Source organism: Ovis canadensis, chromosome 2 (genome assembly GCF_042477335.2).
Source record: "Ovis canadensis isolate MfBH-ARS-UI-01 breed Bighorn chromosome 2, ARS-UI_OviCan_v2, whole genome shotgun sequence".
Taxonomy (NCBI): Eukaryota; Metazoa; Chordata; class Mammalia; order Artiodactyla; family Bovidae; genus Ovis; species Ovis canadensis.
The window spans coordinates 235,345,634-235,354,245 of NC_091246.1; positions in this window are offsets into that span (position 1 = coordinate 235,345,634).

The window sequence follows — 8,612 nt, forward strand, 5'->3', positions numbered from 1 at the left end:
AATGCGCCGTTTGTGGGCAGACACCTCTATATGCAGAAAGACCAACTGAAAGTAGTGTATCCATACCCGGTTGATACCCAGTGTGACAGCGCAAGAGACACTGGGAACAGTACCAATCATCTGCTTATAAATATGACATTTCGTGTAAATTTGCAAGGAGATCAAGCTAGTCAATCTGGGAGGAAATCAACCCTGAATAGTCAATGGGAGGACTGATGCTGAACCTGACTCTCCAATACTTTGGCCACCTGATGTGAAGAGCCAACTCATTGGAAAAGACCCTCATGCTAGGAAAGATTGAAGGCAAAGGAGAAGAGGGTAACAGAGGATGAGATGGTTAGATAGCATCATCCACTCAATGGACATGAATTTGAGCAAACTCTGGGAGATAGTGAAATACAGGGAAGCCTGGCGTGCTGCAGTTCATGGGGTCTCAAAGAGTCAGACACCACTGAACAACATCATAAATCCATTTATTCTGGAAGCTTTTGGGAGAGATTCAGCCGTGATCCGATTTTGCAAATAAGATGATCGAGGAAATAAGACTTAAATATAGAAGCCTAGATTTTTGTCAGGTTACCTTTGTCAGGTTATGTTCATAATCACTGGTTCTGTTTCTGCTTTTTAATTGGAGGATAATTGCTTTGTATGGATGAGAGAGTTGGACTATAAAGAAAGCTGAGCACCAAAGAATTGATGCTTTTGAACTGTGGTGTTGGAGAAGACTCTTGAAAGTACCTTGGACAGCAAGGAGATCCAACCAGTCCATCCTAAAGGAAATCAATCCTGAATATTCATTGGAAGGACTGATTCTGAAGCTGAAATTCCAATATGTTGGCCACCTGATGTGAAGAGCTGACTCATTTGAAAACACCCTGATGCTGGGAAATATTGAAGATGGGAGGAGAAGGGGACGACAGAGGATGAGATGGCTGGATGGCATCACCAACTCAATGGACATGAGTTTGAGTGAACTCTGGGAGTTGGTGATGGACAGGGAGGCCTGGCGTGCCGCAGTCCATGGGGTCGCAGAGAGTCAGACATCACTGAGCAACTGAACTGAACTGAACTGCCATACAGTAGCCGTAAGTATACATATGCCCCCTCTCTGTTGAGTCCTGATTTTGTTTTTAAAGGTGGTGCGTGTAGTGGTTTTCTGGTGCTTTGAGAATTTTCTAAAACAAATAGCTCATTTATTAAATACTGTTTATGAAGCATAGTGTGAGTAGTGTATAGTGTGAAAGTTGCTCAGCCATATCTGACTCTTTGCAATCCCATGGACTATACAGTCCATGGAATCCTCCAGGCCAGATTACTAGAGTAGGTAGCCTTTCCCTTCTCCAGGGGATCTTCCCAACCCAGGAATCAAACTCAGGTCTCCTGCATTGCAGGTTGATTCTTTATCAACTAAGCTATCAGGGAAGCCCAGATTTTTTTTAAAAAGCATTATGAAATTCTCATTGGTAAATGGATTTTTAAAAACTTATTGTCTGTATCTGTTGTTGGAAACAGAAAACTCTCCCCGAAGATGAACATTGCTTGATCCTGAAGGCTGGAAGTGAAAACAACATTGATTAAAGGTCTCCCCAGGTGTCTTGGGTCACTGTCCTATAGGTTTGGGTTTTCTATTCTCATCCTTTTATGATTTTTTTTTTTTTGCCAGCAAATGCATTTTATTCTCATTTTAATGAGATAGATTTTTCAACAGCTGCCACTTTGTTCTATGATTTTTTAAAGAAGTCTGCCTATAAGTTAGCAAGATGCTCCTAGGAAGTGGCAAAGAATAAATTGTAGGGCACTCCCAGGGAAAGCTGAAGTTTTCTTAGAGGTGAGGGTGTTATGTTTTCCTCTAAATGATTTCCTGAGAGACCACTCTGCTTTGGACCCTGAGAAGTTTATTGCCACATTCCTCGGATAGCTCTTAGCCATAGTCTAAGTCAGAGAGAGATGACAAGGAATCCATTTGTTCCCAGAAACGTGAACAAATTTGCTGAGGAGATAACGTGGGGATTCTGGTGATGGGAGGGGTGTGGAGGAGGGCATAGATGACAAGGGATCAGCCATACATTAACAGTTGTTTTCTTGGGTGATGGTTCTTAGGCGTTTCTTGTACTATTCTCTGCCTTTGTGTATGCTTGACATTTTCCATGATGAAACACTTTTTGAAAAATCATCTCTTTGTTACAAAGCTATTTATTGAGTACATACAACTATGGTGTTGGAGAAGACTCTTGAGAGTCCCTTGGACTGCAAGGAGATCCAACCAGTCCATTCTAAAGGAGATCAGTCCTGGGTGTTCTTTGGAAGGAATGATGCTAAAGCTGAAACTCCAGTATTTTGGCCACCTCATGCGAAGAGTTGGCTCATTGGAAAAGACTATGGTGCTGGGAGGGATTGGGGGCAGGAGAAGAAGGGGATGACAGAGGATGGGATGGCTGGATGGCAAAACTGACTCGATGGACGTAAGTTTTAGTGAACTCCGGGAGTTGGTGATGGACAGGGAGGCCTGGCGTGCTGCAATTCATGGGGTCGCAAAGAGTCGGACATGACTGAGCAAATGACCTGAATTGGACTGATGTACCAGGGACTATCCTAGGTGCCAGAAATAGGTCAGTGAACAAAAGAGTGAGAATCTTTGCTTTGTACATTCTTGTTGGGTGTTGGGTGAGGCAGAAGGAATGACAAATTTATGGGTTGTATGGTATGTTAGGAAGTGTTGAGTACCATGGGAAAGGAAAAATAGTAGAGGCCAGATGAGGGTGTGGAACGATGGAGAAGATGAAGGCTTGAGCCTTGGGTACCAATGCTGGGAATGGAGCTGCAGAGGAGGCTGAAGAGGAAGCAGAAAGGAAAAAGGAGGGGTTGTTATTAGGCACAGGGAACTGGTCAGCTGGGAGGCTGGGTGAAAAGCCTTGTGAAAAGTATCAACTATTTCCGTGATTGGCTTATCCAGGAAATGAATTGAGTATCTCTTACATAGGTACTCTGCACAGTGGCTGCAGTTATGTACCCCCAAAATCTATTTGAATTGCCGATTAGGATCCATCCTAGAGAAAAGTGACCAAACAAAGAAAACTGAAATAGAAAGCTATATTGTAATTGACTCTCCTTTTTCTTCTGAGATGTCTACTGTTGAGGGCAAAGGATTGTTTAGTCTCAGACCTCTAGTACTTGGCTGAATATCTAGCCTAATACAGCCCATGCTTGCTGAATGAATGAGTGAGTAAGAAACACATGGAACGAGGGAGTGAAGCTCTGACCTGTGAAGACTGGTGCAGTCAACTCTTAGAGCCAAAACTCAGTTGCAGACACAGATGTCACAACAGCATCTGTAGGAGAGCCTAGGAACTTCCCTTAAAGATATTGACAACAAAAGGTTGAGGACTTCCCCCAAATTCCTATCTTTATTATAAAACCAGATATAGGATAATAGAGGGCCAATCATCCATTAACTGAAACTTATCCCGTTCTTTGAGTATCACCTTTTGTCTTTTGTGCTCTTGGATCACCCATGGGCAGGTATCCCACTCATAGAGCAGAAAGAGACATTAGAAGAAAGAAAGATCACTTTTAATTAAGAAAGAGTTCCTTTTTTTCTTTTTTAACAATACAGAAACAGGGGAAAAGTTAGTAAATGGACAATAGAAAAGAATAAAAAGTCCATCAAATCTAATGTTTTCTAAAAAAATGAGTTATTACCTATCATTATTTTATTTTGTTGTATGTATAATATAAATAGATTTTAGACATGAGTGGCTGTGTTCCCAAGCACTAACGTTGATAACATATGGTCATCTTTCATCTTTTTTTTCTTTCCCAAGTGGAGACAAAAATACAAAGGTGACAGAGAATAGATACCTCAGTATGCTGAGTTCTGAAGATACAGGGAGAAGAAATTAATGTCATCATGATACCACACTAACGGGAAAGAACAAGCCCTGAAACCTCAGAGTAAAGGGGCAGAACCATCAGTTACAAGACAGCCAGGTACCTGGGACAGGAGGAAGTGGGCAGGAGGGATGGAGGGAAAAAGAAAATTCAAAGTATTAGTCACTCACTCGTGTCCGACTCTTTGTGACCCAACTCCATGGACTGTAGCCCACCAGGCTCCTCTGTCCATGGCATTCTCCAGGCAAGAATACTGGAGTGGGTTGCATTCCTTTCTCCAGGGGATCTTCCTGACCCAGAGATTGAACCTGGGTCTGTTGCATTGCAGGCAGATTCTTTACCATCAGAGTGACCGAGGAAGTCCGAGGAGAAGTCTTACCAAACGTTGTGAGCTGTGCTCCCAACATCTCTTACCCTGGGAGGCAGAGCCCACCAGCCGCTCAGTGGCAGCATTGCTTCTGGCAGCAGCTCTTATGCTGGCAACAGCCCTTCCCACCGCCGCAGCCACAGTTGTAGCTGCAGGTGCGGCGGTGGCAGCAGACCACGGGGACGCTGCAGCAGCCCCCACAGCAGCCACTGCAGCAGGGGCAGCAGCTGGTGCAGCAACCGACCCGGTAGCATCTGCAGCTGTTGCAGCTGCTGCAGCCACTGCCACAGCCACCGCCGCAGCCACCACCACAGCCACCACCGCAGCCACCACCGCAGCCACCACCGCATCCACCACCGCAGCCACCACAACTTCCACAACCACAGCAGCCCATGGTGTCAGTAGAGAGGACTCGGGAGAGGTGAAGAGGGAGACTCAGGAAGGGAGGGAGGTCTGATGCCCTTTGTCTCAGGGGCCCTGCCTTAAATACCATCTTCAGGGCTTAACTCAGAGCAAGTGACCACTTCCTTTGTTATGGTTTCCACCAGCTTCCTCCGGAGAGGAAGGAAGGCTATTTCCAAGGCTAATACCCCAAGGCTATTTCCTCGTGAAACAGCGCTGAAATATCGCTGACCTCATCCAACTGCTTATTTTAGCATTGACTTCTTCCTCAGGTTATGCTTCTAATAAAACCGCCTGCTTCTAAAATGGTAAATTTTGTTTTCGTCTAGCAGTTTTTAAGTGCAAGTCCAACCCTTCTGTGAGTTTCATTTGACGAAAACTTACCTGTTTTCTGGGCATTGGGATCACTCGCTCAGCATTCAGTGAAGTCCAATTTCAGAGGGAAATCCTCCTGTTCGCAGATATTCTTTGCTGAACCCCAGACAAAGTGGAATTCCACGTGTAGAAGCAAAGCACCCTAGGTTGCCTCTCCGCGCAGGTCATAAGGCTCTGAAGCTAAAAAGTCAAAGAATTTTCTCATTTATTTGCAGATTCACTTTTGTCCGTACTTTGAGAGTATGGGAACTATGGGCAAGCTGCTTGGCAAGGGGATGGCTCTGGGTAGGAAGTTTTGTGATGATGGATTTCAATGTGAATGTCCCATGCTGGTTTATCTCCGTCTTTTTCTCCAATACTCAGGGTAAGGGCCAGAGAAGCCAAGAACCCCAACCACCAACTGAATTCATGTCCCCTAGAAAACCAGTCTCTCTGTGAATCCGTTTCCTTAGTTTAGGTTAAATCATGTCTATTTTTTTGAACTAGACTGTATTTTTAAGAGTAGTTTTAGATTTAGGTTCATAGTAAAATTGTTTTAGTAATTGTTTAGTAAAATTGTTTGAGAGATTTCCCATATGCTCCCTGCCCCCCTACACCTACAGTCATCAATATCCCACACCAGAGAGCTACAGTTGTTGGAACCTATGAACCTACACTGGAATGGCATTATCACCCAAGGCTCATAATTTATGTTAGGGTTGAATTCTGGTCTTGTATATCCTATGAGTTTTGATAAGTATTGGTTTGCCCCAAAGCTCATTTGGTTTCTTCCATTACATCTTATGGAGAAGCCCAAACAAAGTTATTGGCAAACTCAATATAATGACAGGTAGCCACCATCATAGTATCATACAGAGCAAACTGCTCTAAAAAAGCTCTAAAAACTGCTCTACCTGTTTATCCCTCCTTCCCCACTAAACCCTGCCTCCAGTTTTACCTTTTCCAGAAAGTCTTCTAGTTGGAATAATTTGTCCCACATATATTTGTGTCTCCAGGTCTGAAAAAAATCACACATTTATCATGACTACCAGTTAATGAGGTTTGTGTAAATATAAGAAACTTACTTTGCACACCATGTTAGCTTTTATCCTTAGCTTTCTTAGAAGAAAGGGACTAACCACATGTCAGGTACTTTATTGTGTTTATTCTCAGCATAGTCCTTCAAGGTAGATTGGCTAGCAATTCTGGTTCAAAGGGGTCCAAGGATTTGCCCAGGGTAACATTTGGGGTCTGAGTGGGGTTCCAACCCAATTCTGCCTCACTCTGTGCACAGCAAAGGGCCTACCATATCTCTTTGATTCTAAGACTTGCGTTGTTTCTTCAGAACCTACTGCTGTGACTTTTGGGGTAACTTTTTGCTTTCAATTATGACTTTGAGATCCAACATCAGTGGCAGTGATCACAATGATTTCCTATCATATTTAAGCTATTTTGCATAGAACAATAGTTAGTTGGTACTGTGTTCTTCTGCAGAGAAGCCCACAATGGATCACATATGCTCAGTGACCCATCGCTTCTCAAGAAGCACTTATGTCTCAGGCACCCTCTGCAAATGCCACCATAGATTGCAAAGCCTGGAGGAATGGGGATTAAGCTTGCTTTCACAGTCAAGCTTCATTCCTTGGTGACGTTTTTATACTTGAGAAGATACCATGATCGATCATTTTAAGAAATCATCTTTTAAGAAGGAAATCTCACCATCTCTATTTCCCTCACTTGTGGCCTCTGGGAAGATTTCTGGTCTTATTCAAAACTCAGCTGAAGCATCTTCTGTCCACCATCATTGCCCAGAGATCATCACTCACTTCTTTTGAACTTTCTCTGTTTCTTTCTTGATGTCTTCACACTGACAGATAATAACCCTTTGTGTTCTTGACCAGATTGTGAACTTTTCAGAGTCTGGTATCATATTGTATTTATATTTTCATCCTTGTATCAAGAACACAGAAGTGAAATGATAAAGGGCCAGTTGAAGAGTGATGAGGAAGTTGCGATGGTTGAATGTTTCTGTCCCCCCAAAATTCATATCCTGAAATCCTAACCCCAATGTGATGTTAATAGGAGGCCTTTGGGACGTGATTAGGTCATGAGGATGGAGCCCTCATGAATGACATTAGAGCCCTTCTAAAAGGGACCCCTGAGATCTCTCTCACCCTCTTTCCACCATGTAAGGATACAACTGGAAGCTGGGTGTCTGCAACCTAGAAGAGGGTTCTCAGCAGAGCCTCACACTGCTGGCCTTCTGATCTCAGACTTCCAGTCTCCAGAACAATGAGAAATAAATTGCTACTGTTAATAAGCCACTCTGGTATTTTCTTATAGTGCCTCAAACTGAGATGATGTTAAATCCAGGTTAAACTTGGGTTAAAGTTAAACTTTAATTTGGGTTAAAGGACCACCATGGAGGCTTCCAAACAGAAGCCAAGAAGAAGGCTATGGCAGGCTATCCAGCCTATAGGCGATATAAATTGGGGTGGGGGGTGAGCTGTGGGAGAAGCATGGAGCAGGGTGTGCCCATTGCGTTCATTCTCCCAGTTCTGTTTTTACGCCCCTTTTCCTTATCGTCTTTCTCTTCTCCACAACCTAGGTCTTTTGGAAGCCCCTTGAGTTCCCTGGGGTACCCAATATTATAGAAAAGACCGTCTCCCCAGGCCCCTTCCTCAGGTCTGCTGTCTTTTCAGTAATGTCTGTGGCAGCCAGGAGTCAGCAGGCAAACCCCACTTCCAACAATCGCCCTTCCCCTCACCAAGCATCACTTGTGTTTCTTTGTGTTCTTTTTTTCACTTCCTACAGGGGTGCGAGATAGAATGTTGGCTTCTGATTGACTAGCAAGACCGTGTGGACTTTGTTGGCATCTTTGCTTGTGTATGTGTGTGGTTTAGTCTTTCTAGTCCACTTTTAGAAAGGGGAGGCAGGATTTTGTCTTGTTGGCGTCAGTAGAATTTCCTGTGGTGTTCTTACTGTTACTGCCTGCCTTCTTGTGACATTTAGCCCAAAGAAGCTACATGAAAATGCAAATCACTTTACTCTAGCCAGCATTTTCTGAACATGGCTGCTCGTAAGTGTGGCAGCAGGGAGAAGAGTGGATGAGGCCTCTCCTGTCCTCTTTCACCAGCCACCTCAGGCGCTTTGCCCCTTCAGAATCATATGCCCAAGGGCTTCTCCCCAGAATTTAAGAGGAAAGAAGAATTTCACCCCAAGTCCTCTTGCAGATTTCATGGGGCTGTTTCTAAACTTGCTTCGTTGTCCAGAACAGCTTGGCATGGATTATCCCTATTACATTTCTGTGTGTGCTCAGTTGCTCAGTCACATCCAACTCTTGTGACCCCATGGACTGTAGCCTGCCAGGTTCTTCTGTTCATGGAAAATTCCATGAATATTAGAATGGGTTGCCATTTCCTACTTCAGGGGGTCCTGCTAACCCGGGGATTGAACCTGCGTCTCTTGCACTGGCAGGCAGATTCTTCACCACTGGATCCATTCACATTTCTATAGGGCACTAGATCTCAATGGGAGGCAATTTTGCATACCTGCCCCCCACCCCAGGGCACTCGACAACATTTGGAGACATCTTTGGTTG